Raw genomic sequence first — 13,878 nt, 5'->3', positions numbered from 1 at the left:
AAAAAAAAAAAAAGGGAAAAAAAAAGATGTCTGTTGGAACGCTAGACGAGCCAGACTTCACAATGACTAATGTTTAGAAGATCAGACAGCCCCCGGCTGCAAACAACACGGCGTCAAAGATCAGACAAAAGACAAACGAAAGGTACATGTTGCCGGGAGCTCCTCGTATAAAAAACAAGCTACTCTTTGGTCTTAAAATGGCTGCAAAAGGACAACAGTTAACATTATGTCTCGGCATCGACATCAACGTGAGCTCCATCTGCGCTATGCGCACAGAAAAAAAGGAGTTCCGAACAAACAGATGCTGCCATGCCAGTAAAATCGTATTTCCAGATTCTATATCTGGTTCTATGGCGGCCATCACACCGTTCCTCTTTGGGATCGCTCATGTCCTTCAATGGGGGCGTCAAAAAAAAAAAAAAAAAAAAAAAAAAAAAAAAACCCAAGCCAAAGAAAAAGAAAAACGCATTTGATGATGAAATCTCACGCGATTTGGCGAAGCGGATTTTTTCGCCATCGTTTGGGTCCGTTTCCAAGGCTGATCAGTCATGTTTACGTTCGACTGTCAGTCAACACGTGCTTCTTTGACTACAGCGATTCGTTTTATTATGCAGTAGCAAGATTGTCGACTTATTATTGTTCACTCCGCCATATTGTGCTGAACAGCCAGGACAAAGACGGAAAAAAAATCGGAAATGAATATTTGACTGCGTGTGCAATATAAGGAGAAACCCGCTTTTTTTGCGGGGTAGGAGAAAACGACACGCACACACCGGCTCTATTTACGTGCGCAAACGATTCCAATTTAAGAGTTTGCCATTTGAAGCCCACGCAAAGTTAAGGCCTATCGGCAGCATTCCGCATGCATAGTCCAGATTCCCCAGGTACCGGTGTTAAGTGTCCACTACGGAGATAAGAACGACTTGATTAGCGGAGGGTGCTGCTATATTTACTGCTGTTAGATAAGACCCTTGGCCCTCTAAGGTTGTGTCGGGCAGTGCAAAAATGTAGGAGGTTTCGAAGACCCTTTTGGGCACATTGTCCAGGTAGGCGTTTCTCGGGCAGATCCTGCAGGTTTAAGTTAGTGAAGATTTTATTTTGTGGATTTGTTTCACGTTTTTACAAAGTTTGGTGATATTTTAGACTAAGTTACGATATCTTAACACCATTATCAGGGTAACCTGGCAAATGTGAAGCACTCGCCACAGGATCAATCTGGGCCCGCTCCAATATGGACCCACTCGGGAAACATTGCGTTGATTGAGCCATGTGACAACCATCAGGGTTCAGCATAACTGGACAAAACTTCTATCCCCAAATTTCAAATGGTTTATGAAATTTTGGGTTTCATATTTGTGACCAGGTTATGTGCTTTTTTTTTTTTTTTTTTTAAGGCTACCTTAATTAATTTCGGGCCACCTCTTCAAAAACTATGACCATTTGGAGTGGGTGACTTGAGCTCAATATTATATCATTCATTTCATATTTGAAAGAAATATCGCAGTCAGCAATTTTTTTGGGGTGAGGATCTATGCGAAGCTAATTCTACTCTCCTTTTTTGAAGTGTTCATACAGTTTTGTCAAAATAAAAACAAATAAAAGAACTGCGTGTCACGTTGAAGGCGTCAAGGCCTCCTTTTGTAACAGCAATTTTGGTTCCTTTTTAAGACCTCTTATTGGCTAATGAAAAAGCCATTGAGCAGTTTCTGCAGAATCCTTGCATAAATAGGGGCAAAATATCCCAAACGAGTTTTTTTGAGGAGACGAATGATTCTTCAGGGGAAAGCATACCCCTGTGCAAACCGAACGGACATCACCCCTCTGTGCGCACCTACAGGTGCGAGGTTCTGCTTTCCTATCAAAGCTTTCACTCTTGACACCATTTCCCTTTTGACAAATTCAAACTTAAATCCCAAACTGTGAGTAAGGACAAGCCAGATGAATCAAATTCCACTTTTTTTTTTCTATTCTAGTCGTCAAAACGGTTCAGTCTTCCGCTGTCTGCTTTCTTACATTCCAAAGTGAATAGCTATGAAATCCCATGGCAGAAGCCGTGGGATTATTTGCGACACGAAAGCCTGGGCGATGACCACCCAGCCGGCAAGGTGCAAACATTCCGAAGAAAAATTCAACTCTTACCCTCATGAAACCAAAAAGACGAGAGCCTTTCAACGAGGCGAAGACGTCCTCCACCTCTCCTTGTATTTTTGTTGGGACACTCCTGCCTTCTTCCAGATGGTTGGAATGAGTCCCCCGGTCAGGTCGGGGCTGTATTCCGACATGTGGTCGAAGCACAGGATGGGCAATGGAGTGAGGTGGGATGGGGAGAGAGGGAGGAAAAGGCAGAGGGAGAGGGAGAGAGTGACTGGCAAAGAGAGCTCCCTGTTTGGGTGAAGCGCTGATCAGATCCTGCTATTTACAGACGCGGGCATGCTTGTCTGTGACACTGGAACGCCCCCCCCCCCCAACACACACACACACACACACGGTGTCAGGGTCTGACTAGCTCTTATTTTATCGCATTCCATAAAGTCAGGCTATGCGTGGCCTCTGCCAGTGTACCGTACGTATAGTTGGGTGCTAATGCAAATGACTAAGTATGGACCGTACTTGAGTAAACGTCACGGGTATCGTAAGGGTTTGTTTTTTGGACGACTTTTACAGTAGGGCTGCAACTACCGGTTATTTTAAATGAAACGGGTTCAAAAATATTTTTTGTTTGTCTGTTTTAATTTCCATCCCTTTGTTCATAAAGAGGACATTATTTTAAAATTGATAATAAATAAATAACATCAGCTGATTTAAAATGAGATATTGTCCACGAAAACACCTAAACGAGTATGATGAAATATCCGTCCATCTATCCATTTCCTGATCCGCGGGGGGTGATGGACTCTCTCCCAGCTGTCTTCCGGCAGTAGGCGGGGGACACCCTGAACCGGTTGCCAGCCAATCGCAGGGCACACAAAGACGAACAACCATCCGCACTCACACTCACACCGAGGGACAATTTTTGAGTGTTCAATCAGCTTGCCATGCATGTTTTTGGAATGTGGGAGGAAACCGGAGTACCCGGAGAAAACCCACGCAGGCACACGGGGAGTACATGCAAACGCCACACAGGAAGGCCGGAGCCGGGACAGAACCCATGACACCTCTGCACTGTGAGGTCGACGCGCTAACCACTGGACCACCGGGCCGCCCTATGATAAAATACATTTGGAAAAGCAAGATTCGCAACAGTTTTGCCAGTCTTTTCCCACAAGTGTCTGTATTTTTACTGAAGTACTTTTGACAGCTCTGGGAAAGGGCGGATAAATGACTGAAGGGTACACGCAGCAAGGGGTAGAGTCGCACACTAGCAGTAGCGTGTCGTCAGCGCGGGGCTATGCAAGAAGCGTTTGACTTCCACGTAACCCTGTCGAATTCCAGCCGCCGAGATTTTCTTTCACTTCCCAGCGCTGACACTTTGATTGCCTGGACGGGTCGCGTCGCCCTCCGAGACGCGACGACGCTGGTCGACACGCACGTTGACATTCCTCGCCGCCAGCGGCACAACGGCGTGTATAAATACTTTATGTTCTCTGGACCGTCTGAAGTTGAGGTGGTGACATTTGGAATTTGGCCAAAAATCCTGGGCAAAAAAATGAACTCGTAGTTTAAATCAATGTTTCCCATTAAATTGAATTGAAAAGTCATTAATCCTTTCCAGAACACCCCTCCCCCCAAAAAACAGCTACAATTTTTGTTACGTTTTTAATAAAGCTGTGACTAAAGATTATTTAAAGATATCAATTAACCCGTCAATTATTTTTCCAATTAATCGAACCGATGGGGAAAAACATGTTCCATTGCTTTCTTCCATAACGGGACGCTTGTGGAGGCTCTCAGTCATACAGGAAAGTTCCATCGTAGAAAGGGTTCTGTCAGGTACAGATGACGACTGACAGAACCCTTTCTACGATCCATAACGGGACATGATTTCAAATTGACCGTGCAGAAAATGCAGACACTAATTCATGATTCAGTTCCTGGTTTGGTCCATGAAATGTCAGAAAACAGGCAAAAACGTTGAATATTTCTTTCCAAAGTACTTTGTAAAAGCAGATGTTTGCAAATGTGTTACTTTGATTCAACGGAAAGATACTTGGTCTGCTTTCAGGGAGGACTGTCGGTTACGTTACAGACGCTTCCCACGATAGACAAAAATCCTGATCCGATGTTAACCAGACCTTTCTTTGAGCCATCTTGAGAAGTTTACCGCCCAACTTTCTCCGGGCATCAAATCAACCCCACTCGCCTGCCTATTTGGAATCTTGCATCCTGCTGCTTCTGGCTGTCAAGATGTCCTGTTCTCCACTAACGAGATGTCTTTGAAGGAGCAAGGGGCAATTTGGGTGCCATTTTAGAATGCTACAAAAAGAAGAAGTCAATTTTTTTTTTTTTTTTGGCAACGGTATTTCTTCGCGTGAGACGCCCGCATACAACGCAAGATCTCAGCAGACGTTCCACGAACTTCGGCAACCTTCAAAAGAAGTCAAAACTGAGAGTCCGCCTCTGTATCGCCGCAGTTTGCGTCTCACTATGAATACATTCAACGTGCTCATACGACGACCCGCCTCACGTCATTGATTATTTTACCGCCGTGTAATTCATCCGGGAGCGTGTATATTTGGACGTGACCACACGCAGGCCGACTATACACACGGTCAGACCCCGAGACTGGCTGCTATTTACAGAAGGACGATGTCACGACTGATATTAGCATCTCATATTTGGGCCCCCCTTCCCCCGACACCTAAAACCAATGCGAGCGGCTACTGTGCAGCGCGCCGTCTGGGCCTGCTGCCACCGCCTCGTCCCTTCGCAACACTGAATCCAAGAAAATTAAGTAATGGGGTGACGGAGGGAAAGCAACTTGGGGTAGAGGAATGAGGTATGAACTTAGCACTTTAAAAACCAAAATATGAATACTGTACAAAGCTATTGTCAAATTAAAAAGCAATAGCTGATAGTTTTAAGACAGAAGGACGTTAACAGTGCCAGTCGGTGCATCCCGGGTGCGAAATCTTTCCAAGGTTTCATTTGCTGGTGTTCAACACAAAGTGGAGTGCCCAAGTTAGCCAGTTATTGTAGTCAAGCGAAGTGTTAGAGCTAAACTGCAATGCAAATGTGACTCCAGTTTTATCAGATGGGACAAAGCCATGACATCACCTTAGCCTTAAATATGCAAATGAGCCACGTTGCCGCAGGCATACAGAGCTCCCTGAAGGGGCATCCGCGCAGTGCCAAAATGTAAAAACTAAACAACTGCTGGCTCGACAAGTGTGTTGGTGTGGTGACAAAGCGGTAACGCAGGTGGAATCAAATCGACATGAGCGCAGTTGGCCAAGGGGATCGCATGGGGGGGGGCGCTCGGGACATGATGGCCAGAACAGCTGCAGTTTCCCCCCCCACATTTCCCGCTCACGTGCCAAGGATCACGGAGGAATGGCGAAAAGCTGACAAGAGATGGGCGCCAATGATGTAACCTCCGGAGCTCTCGGGGGAACAATAAAAGTACCCCATTAACGACTTAGCATTGACGGCTCGCGGAAAAGCAAAAAGATTTGATGTTGAACTCAGTTTCAGGCCAAAACGCAAGTGTAGTCGGTGGGCCATTGAATCGGTTGAAATACGGTTCAATGTGCCGCAGTTCCTCAAATAGTAGCCGCTAATAGAACCGCGCCCCAATTTGTCACCGGGTGCGCCGGCAACATTTCACCAGCTTCAGTTTGTGTTTTTCTTTATGGAATCTGTTCATTCTACCCGCCAGAGCAAATAGCTGTCATGTGTAAATCACAGCCTGTGTGCTGTGAAGGTACCAAAAGCGGGGCGGGGGGGGGGGGGGGGGGGGGGGGGGTTCACGCTGTCAGCAGTTAGCAGTCTAATCTCTGAAGTATTATGTCATTAAAGCTGAAGCTAAGGCGGTATTGCTCGTATCAGTGAGTCTGGTAAGCTTTTCGAGCTGCCCTGCTTCTGAAAGACAGTGCTGGAACAAAAATGAAAAACAGTGTGCGCAATTGTGATTTGTGCCAACATTTTCCAGAACTAAGACGCCTTTTAGGTCTCGCAAAGTGTTGCCGTTCAAATGGCATCATTCAGGGTACCGATGACCTTGGTGGTTTTTTTATCATTCATTGTTTTGTTTTTGTTTAGTTGTTGTTGTTTTTTTTTTGCAACACTGTACATAACATAGTTTGATGTCAAAGTGATTTTGCTTTCGTCTCCTCTGATTAATTGTCTTTTGGTGGACGTATTCACGACTTGGATTCTGTAATTTCTCTGTGAAAGAAAACTCAAAAGTACTTCCCCATAAAGGTTTTATGATGCCGACAATTTGACCGTGGACCAGATTGTTGCTGTTCACAATAATTTCTAGTCTATTCACTTCCCACACTCACTTGCACACATGCACGCACTCCACACAATCTGGCAGGTGCGCTTCCGTTTACAAGCTAGACATTATTTGATGACTACTAAACATGAGATTTGCATTGAAACCCCAGGCAATATAAAAAGATGACACTAGATTAAATCCTACATCCTAGATATTGTGCAGCGTCGCACACAGGCAGGATAGGCCACAATGAGAGTGGCGTGACGTTCCCGGAGTGATAGTGTTACACTTTTCCCACTCTCCCGGATTGTCATCCCCCACCGCCACCATTCAGACAGGCCTTATTGTTTTACCAACATCCCTTCATACCAGTTATACCAGTAAGTTTCAATATGACGACGAAAGGGTCAAAATACCAAAGAAAATGCAGTATTTCACAAAGCCAAACTGGAATTCCTTTGACAATTCTCAACCAGAGGTTGAATAGTCGAGTTGTAGAGAGGCAGACGACCACAATGGGATCTGTTTATCACGGTGAGCTGTTTTGGATATTCAGTGGTGGTCAAACTGCTGTCCCTGGAGCCGTAGTTCCGCCGGGGTCCGCAAAATAACTTGCAATAAATCTCCCAACACACTCTTAAACCTTGTACAAAGCCTCCCCAGATGTCATATGAAAACAAATCATTTAAATACATATGCAAGTCAAGGCAGGCGTGCAAATACTTTTGACAATGTAGCCTATCACCAAAAATCTGTCATCCACCCATGAAGGCAATATATATAATTTTTTTACTAGCACAAGCTTTTCTCAGATTGAGTTGTATAGATTAGGCAAAAAACTGGCATCTAAAAAGCACATACCTTGGGTCAAAACTTTCATTCTTTTCTTTTTTTCATTATAGCCGAAAGGAGAAGAAGAAGAAGAAGTTGCTACTTAAGTCATTATGAAGAAATCTTGATGGAATTATTTGATGGAGAAAAATGTTAATCCACTAGATGGAGTACTTGACAGGACCGTAATGGTTTTCGACATCACCTGCACATCGGATTTACCGGTATTTGTTTGGCTTTAATATTTAAATTTTTGTAGCCACCTTTTGCCCAGATAACACCTGTGCACTTCTTGTTATTTTCTCCGTCAGCTTTATGACATGGATGAAGCTTTGAGACCTGGAGTGAATTTTCATTTCACAGCTGTGCATTATCACGATTTAGTATCTCAAATTTCTTAACCTCTTCATGTGTCCAAACTTTTGATACTGCATTTAGAGTTAAACTGAAAAGCGCGTTTATTTATACGAAGAGTGGCAGTTCCTGAACTTATTTTTACACTTGATCAATGACAATAAAGGCAACAGATCTATTCTTTTGCAACCTCTTCAAGCAACGGTCTCCTATTTTGTGGATATAAAAACGAATTGACAATAATATAGTTATTTTGTGAATCATTTCCTGTATGCATGGAAGCATTTTACGGTCAGCATCCTATGACAATAGTGATTATGCGGCATTGAGGGATTAAACCAGTGATTCTGACCATTAGAAGGCTTTTGTTTACGGTATCACTCCACGTCTTAATCCTTCCGGTGCTGAAAGAAGAGAACAGACGCATCCTTTTTTTTAAATATATATATCTCTCACTCTTTTAGCTACGGTATCACTCCACGTCTTAATCCTTCCGGTGCTTAAAGAAGAGAACAGACGCATCCTTTTTTTTTTTTAAATATATATCTCTCACTCTTTTAGTTTATATATCTCTCACTCTTTTAGTTCTTCCATAAACGTGCTGGAAAAAGAGCGGCTCACGTGAAGGCACCAAGGCGACGACACGAGCGACCTCGGCCGGCTTGCCTGTGCTCATCTGCCGCGGACATCCAGGGATCACTTAGGCTAGTAGTACCGCGTTGAAATACATTCACATAAAATAAACATGACATTCATTTGCTTGAGTGGTGGTTTGGAAAACAATTTGACGAAAGGTGAGGTTAAGGTGCCTACCTTAGCAAAGCAGCCTCGACCTGGCTAGCTTGTCATCGTCCTCCATGTCATAGAAAAAAAGTCCTCACCAAAGACAATCATACGCGTAAAAGAACACAACGCACCGGTTAGGAGCGAGCGAGCGAGGCAAGCAGCCGTCCACCTGCTCAGTAGTAGCCCGCCTGGTGGATTCACCGAGTCGGACAACTCCCACCTCTCACTGGGGAGTGGTGCTGGGGAGGGGGCGGGGGGGTCACCGGGCGGAGGGGATCGAATAGCAATGCGGCGAAACTGTCCGATACCCCCGCCCGCCCGCTGCTCTCTGGCTGGCCCTGCGGCTTCCACTCCGCTCCTCCCCGCTCTCTGTCTCTCCCTGGTGACAAGGACAAGCACCCTCAGAGGAGGCGGAGAGGGCGACAGCTCATGTCCTTTTACGAACCGGCGGTTCGGAACTTCGCTGACGTCAGCTGTCCCAGTGTTTGAGAATTATCCGGTACTGCGCAAAATGGCTTCTCTAAATTGGTATTGCTCACCAACAGCCTGTGAGCAATTTGCTCGGGGGTCACCATGGCAACGGAATACAGTTAGCCTATTAGCCATTTTTCTATACACTAAGACAGCAACAGATGTTAAAACACATATTTCTGTACATATATGTATGAGCATTGGCCATTCTTACCGATGAACTGTGCGTGTAGCGATTCTCCCAGACTTATGGGTACAATCATATGCCACACAGTGACATTTTGGCCCGAGAAAAAAATCAATGCTTTTGATTTAGGGGCACTTAGCGAGTGGCAATGAAAGATGGCTGCCAGTAGCTTCACTTTGCGCTACAGTGAGTAAGTTGCATTGTTTGTATATATTATGTATACAAACACACACACATGAAGGTAGCTGGTGTGAGAGAAGAGGATGCATCTCCATGGAATGGACATCAAAAGTACAAGAGTGTTTCAATGATTATTTCTATGCACTCCTACCAGTCTCAACATGACATTCTGATTAATACTGCCTTGCTGGAATATGAGTTAAACTGAAAAATCCACCTGTTTTCATCCATCTCAGGGGGCGGCCATTTTGCCATTTGCTCTCAACTGAAAATAACATCACAGTTGCTCAGGGCTCAGCTCACGACCAATCGGTCCTGAACTTGCGAATGTCACATGTCCAAACTGACAAACAGGTGAGCCTTGTTTACATTCACCATGGATGTCACGACCCCAAAATGCCCACAATATCCCAGAAAGCAACACCGCTTTTGCATGTCATTGTTGGACAGGAGGACCATTTTTGGCTAGCAGTATCCATCGTGAACATAAACCTTACTGTATGTGAAAGGCTAGGCTGCTAGGATGTTGCACAGTGTTTTGCTAGCAAGCATGCTGTGTTGTTTCTCTATAATGAAGTGTTTCTGTATTGTACAGTATTTATTTTAAATCACACACCCTTAAACATAAAGCATGCAATACATAGCTTTGTTTGGAGCAGATTAATTACATACCATTCATCTCAATGATAAACAATACCTCGGGTTGCGAATGTTTGATTTCGTAAATGGGATAATTGAATGAATTAAATGCTGAGAGTGAGGTTCCATTGCGTTTGAAAGTCATCAGGTATAACATGTTTTCAATCTGCATATTATTTATTAAAGAAAGTTTATCTCGAAATAAGTAAAAATATCGGCAACAGTTCATCCACTAATGTGTAAAAATATCATCAAAGTAAACATATGAGCCAGGGGTTTCTTCATTTAAGGGGTTCAAATTTAGAGCGTCGGTGATACCTGACCTTTGTGTCAACAAGACCACTTCTGTGTGTCCATGCATCCGTGTTTGTGCGTGTGTGCACGCGTTTGGTCTTTTATCGCCAGCTCTTCTATGCATTGTGTGTCGCCCCTTGAGTCAATTTCACTGTTATCACGTCGAGGCCTTTTTATAGGCTATACATTGCGACTGGGCCTCGGGGGAGATGATGGCAATACATTTCCACCGACATGGGATTATCCAAGGTTGATGAAGAAGGAGACGATTGCAGGGCAATTCGGCGAAGATGGGAGAGTAAGTTTAAATGTATTGAACTGAGGTCAATGTTCTGGCTGCTCCGTATAATATAAGTAATACGATTCCTTAAACATCAATGACATGGCTCTTTTCACATGCACATATGCCAACCATTAAGTGAAACCAGCAGCATGGCACAGAGATTTTTTTTGTTGTTGTTATCAGAGCGCCCTCAAATCTTTCCACTCGAAAAGGGCTCCACATTTGGAAGAGCTGATATGGTGGAGTTCAGCAGTCTGGTCAGTGTTAGAAGGCTGCACGATGGTGCTGAATAGGTTTTGAGTACATGAAGTCATGGTCTGACAATGACATCATATCAGCGCTTTGCAGGCGAGCTTCATTGTCCGAAGAGTTGGTTAAAACCCTCCAAACCTGCAGCGCCTGTAACATGTCTTCATCTTTTATTTCGTGTAATATGCAGCAGTGTTTTTTGGTTTTATTCACATGTCACCAACCTTTTTGAAACTATGAGCTACTTCTTGGGTCCTGATTTAATGTGAAGGGCAAACAGTTTTAATACACACTTCTGAAATAACATATATTTAAATTATATGTGAACAATTATAATTAATGACAATCATTTATGAGAATACACATCTGACGTTAATGATTTCCTCACAATAATTAGGAAAGAGAGAAATATTCGGCAATAGATAATTCTGAAAAATCTCTGCCGTTGTCCACAACCTCTACAAAATTCCTAGAAAATTACAATGTCCCAACACCGGTGAGCTACTTTGGGGGCTCCCAAGTTGGTGAGGCCCGTTTTAGATTCATAGGGCTCAATTATAATGACCCGATCACTTGTTGCTAGGCAGAGTTCTTGGGTTTCATTCTAACTTGTTGCTAGGAAGAATTTGTAGGACTTACTGTAACCTCCCGGCGATGTTTTGCTGAGCAGATTTCATAGGGCTCAATTGTACATGTGCAGCTTTGTCTTTGTCAGTTGCTGCTTACTGTTTATCAATTGTTCAAATGAAATGAAATTTAAATTAAAACTTGTTGCTCGGCAGAAGTCATAGGACTCCATTAGAATTGCCCAGCTTCTTGTTGTTTGGTAGAATTTGTCGAATGGAATTGCAGCTTGTCGCTAGAGTGAATTCATCGCACTGGATTATACAGTAAATTGTTGCTAGGCAGAAATCGTAGGGCTTGATTTTAATTGCCCAGCCACTTGTAGCTCGGTTGGCAGAATTCATAGGGATCAGTTCTAACTGCTGAGACACTTGTTGCTCAGCAAAATTCATAAAAATGTGAAAAAATTTTAACGATTTAGGATGGCAGAATTCACAGAGCTCGGTTATCACTTGCTGCTCAGCAGAATATGTCGGTCTCGATTTTAACTCCCGCACCGATTGCCGCAGGGCAGAATTCGTCGGACTCAATTATAACTGGCACCTGCAGATTCTGCCTATCGGCAGCTGTAATTGATTGTGATGGAATCCATCAAGCGACAGGCGAATAGGCAGTTATAATCGAGCAATACGAATTCTCCCTCGTGACGAGTACTTTGTCAGTTACACTGGAGCTCAAGATTTCCCCCGAGTGACCAGTCGATCGATAATTGTCATGGAATCATATCAAATCCACCTCGCGACAAGCTAATGGGAAGTTGTAATTGTGCCCTCCAAATTCTGCCTAGCAACAAGTGGCCGGGCAGTTATAAATGATGATTTCACCCCGGGGAGGTAGAAATAGTTCTTTGTCATCTTGCATCCACATTCACTTTTGTCCTTCCCGATGCTTCTTTGGCACTTCCTTTCCTTTGTGCAGCCAAGATTGTCACGCACCTCTCTCGCTTGTCCTTATGAGGGCATGAAGCAAGGAATTTGGCGCGCGTTATGCAACGCAGCTCTTGACGTCTATCAAAGCACAACTGGCGATAGACAGTGCTCCGTTGCGCTAGTATGATGATTACACTTCAAGGCCAAGACTGGCATCTGCTTGCGTTGGTCGCCTCACTGACTCATACGGCACAGCGGGTGTTGTTTACGCTTTCGATGGGGAGGATGCATTTGTCTCAATAATGACGACGGATGAGATTGAGTTTGAATTTTGCGGGGCCATTTTTTTGGAAACATTTCACGTACTGATGACAGTGGTGTCAAAAGGACCTCTGATGGCAGAGTCTAAAAAAAAAAAAAAATGCTGTCAAACCTCAGAAGATGAAATAATAATGACAATCACCTAAAAAAATAAAAATATTGCGAAAATGATACAATTTGGTGAATTTTCAGATGAAAGCATTTACATGTACATATTATAGCTTAAAAATCATTTTAAATGACTGTTATGGTATCAATATAAAATACCAATGCGCTCGCTCAAATTGAGTTTTGTTCTTAACGGTTGTGTCAAATTCCGGTCAGGCAGGTCTGCAAAGGGTGAGTCCAGGCAACTGGAATCATCTTTTTCGTTGAATTTGTTGTGTTTCGACTTGTCCAAATATGCTCAGACCCCAACAATATTAGTAAATGGTGTAATGTGTAAAGTGTAATGGAGTCGTAAATATTTTTCCCTGATTTTACACAAACAAAAGTCTTGCATTCCTGTTTTATGGTTATCATCACATATTTCCCCCCTCAGGCCCATTTGTGGTGACGTCACACAATTTTTGTTTTCAAATTTTTAGTGAATCTATTTTTTAATTTGGAATGTATTTTTTTTGTATTTAAAATTGCATAATTTGTGTCATTATGGGGGTACCGGGTGAGCCTATTTTTAACATTATTTTTTTTTAGGTGGCTTTTAGTCTAAAAAGCATGAGAACCACCGCATCAACGTCAACTGAGCTAAGTCTCGCAGAAAGTGCGGAGTTACTAAAAATCACTAGCATTTCGTTGCTAAGTCGCCTCTTAGAGGAAAGTATGTCTCAAAACAAATCTTTGGAATTCCTTCCCTGCTTGTTCTCGAGTAAAGCTGCAAATCCTCTTGGTAGATTTTCGGCTTTCATAATTAAGAAATGGGCCCTTTAATCCAATTAATTAAGAAGGGGAGGGGTCACGGGGGCAACAGAAGGTGATTAAGGCAAGCAGTGGTAGAATCCTAACGCATGTCGACATTTGGGGTGAATGAGTTAGCAGACTGCGTTTCGGAGACTTACCGTCTTACATCATTCTTGTGTCTTTGCAGGATTTTTAAGGATGAAGAATTTGACCCTGAATCTCGCCTGTTCCTTTTTAGGAAATATGGCTTGGATGAGGACCCACAAGGAGATCTGTGTGTTCAGTCAGGAGGACCTCAACACTGAAGGGAGTTAAAGGTCTTTTGACTTTTGTTTTCGACTGGCCCTGAAAAAATATTTCATCGGAAAATTAAATGCAGGCAAACAGACCTTAAAAATGTGTATATTCTGAATGATATGATTTTTGTTGTTTTTAAAGTGGCCGTGTGTCACTTTTTAATTAAAAAAAAACATTTCGAAACCAGAATATCTTATGGTCATATCCAACCAAA

The 13,878-nt window shown here is 43.3% G+C and overlaps 1 protein-coding gene across 3 annotated transcripts in view; it reads right to left on the bottom strand.

Annotated features, from left to right (window-relative positions):
- Nucleotides 1–8,844, bottom strand: part of sorbs2a (sorbin and SH3 domain containing 2a) — a 40,542-nt gene extending 31,698 nt beyond the window's left edge. Inside the window, exons 1-2 of one of the 3 annotated variants that reach the window (XM_019862459.1) lie at nucleotides 8,378–8,844; nucleotides 2,140–2,268 (exon numbers count right to left, since the gene is read on the bottom strand). The gene's annotated coding sequence lies outside the window, so the exon portion shown is untranslated. The remainder of the gene's footprint in view (nucleotides 1–2,139; nucleotides 2,269–8,377) is intronic. The other 2 variants (XM_019862460.1, XM_019862461.1) reach the window with 2 other exon arrangements.
- Nucleotides 8,845–13,878: the final 5,034 nt, after the last annotated feature.

Source organism: Hippocampus comes, unplaced genomic scaffold, assembly GCF_001891065.2.
Source record: "Hippocampus comes isolate QL1 unplaced genomic scaffold, H_comes_QL1_v1.1 scaffold7, whole genome shotgun sequence".
In the NCBI taxonomy this organism is placed as follows: Eukaryota; Metazoa; Chordata; class Actinopteri; order Syngnathiformes; family Syngnathidae; genus Hippocampus; species Hippocampus comes.
The sequence above is the reverse complement of the archived record's forward strand: the minus strand, read 5'-3'. Positions and strand labels throughout refer to the sequence as shown.